At 34.8% G+C, this 1,564-nt stretch overlaps 1 long non-coding RNA gene across 1 annotated transcript; it reads left to right on the forward strand.

The window, feature by feature from the left end:
• Nucleotides 1–97: 97 nt before the first annotated feature.
• Nucleotides 98–1,036, forward strand: LOC125664804 (uncharacterized). Its single transcript, XR_007366073.2, has 2 exons — nt 98–341; nt 790–1,036. It is a non-coding gene; the product is annotated as an uncharacterized LOC125664804 (long non-coding RNA).
• Nucleotides 1,037–1,564: the final 528 nt, after the last annotated feature.

Consider the following 1,564-nt stretch of genomic DNA (forward strand, 5'->3'; position numbering starts at 1 on the left):
TCATTCCTGATTAGTTGCACGGTACTCTTTCTACGGAAGCCTATAAGGGTCAAGTTAATAAAAAATAATATGTCGAATAAACGACTCGTCCATCGCATTTGTCGCATTTTGCGATTTTTCAGAAAAAAATGCGACAGAAATTCCGGAAATCCGACACGGACATTTCGTATTTTAGTATTCGCGCGCAATTTTGAATTTCAGCTGTTGGCATCCAAACAGCCTCAGGGCTGTTTTACCTGTGCAAAATGTGGATACCCTGTCGCATGGGAACAATAAGACTTAGGGGCGTCTTGTTTATTTAGCAGTTTACACAAAACAAAGGGTTGATCCTCTATGTGCAGGTAGGTGTGAATGAAATGAACTTTGCGCGTGCCAGTTGCCTACAGTACATATCGTAAATATAGAGATACCCGAGTCATTACTGGGGAGCTACCTGTTTTGTACTAGATGGAATAAAAAGCGTGTGATTGTGCACATAAGCTAGTCAATGGAAGATACTTCCGTGTTAATAAAAATATATAAAATTTAATTTGTCGGTTCATCACAGTACAAAAGCGATTTCATCTAGAAAGGTAAACTAGAATGTTCAGCTATATTTTCTAATCCATTTGACGTTAGTACAGTGTATAAATAGAGGAATGTTGGGAAATTGCATTATTCTTTAGGTCTTTAGTTTGATCTATTTAGAAAATGGCCATGAGGGAACGCAAAACAGTAGGTTCTTCTGAAATTGCTATCCTGTCATCTTTTGACTTCACATCATCTTAAGCCATTTAAAATTTGTTTCAGACTTCATAAAGTCCCTTCTCCTCTACATGATGAGATTCACCAAAGGACCACTTTGTCATTCTGGATTTCAAGATGAAAACAAGATTCTTCAGTGAAAATGTGATGTGAAACTATGATCATGTGTTATATATTACAGTAATTAATTTTCAGTAACTTTGTCATCAGTGACTTTTTCTAGACTGCAAATTTAATGAGTAATATATGTCATTTACACTACTAAAATGATTAATAAACATTTAGAAACTCATTTCTTGTCTTTATTTAATATAGCCAGTTTATATGCTATGAAATACTCCTATTTTTTTCTGGTATGAAATAGAATTGAGTCAACTTAGCCAAAAACAATATTTAGAAATAAAACCATGATAGTGCTGCAATGTCATCAGACTGACTAAAAAGCAATCTGCTGAAATACAATCGATTTTCACAATATCCTAATAATTATAGTGATTTGTGATAAAAGCTAAACAAAGCTATGTTGTATACATTGTGTAAGAATAATCAGAGATATGATATGTTGTATATGCCTCTTGAATAATATACATGAAATATAGATCTACAGTAAACGTGTATGAGTCGATGCACGCGCGTTAGGTTGCGACACAAAATTTTGGTCCAGTGTGAGCCCTGCATTACTATGTCGAATAAACGACATAATTATGTCGAATAAACGACATACATGTGTTGAACTAGTGACATAAGGAAACGTCACACAATCTCATGCATGATGTGTTAAGACTTGTACACGTTTCTACGGGAGAGAGGAGTTGGTCCA

The sequence above is a fragment of the Ostrea edulis genome, chromosome 1 (assembly GCF_947568905.1).
Source record: "Ostrea edulis chromosome 1, xbOstEdul1.1, whole genome shotgun sequence".
NCBI classification, from domain to species: Eukaryota; Metazoa; Mollusca; class Bivalvia; order Ostreida; family Ostreidae; genus Ostrea; species Ostrea edulis.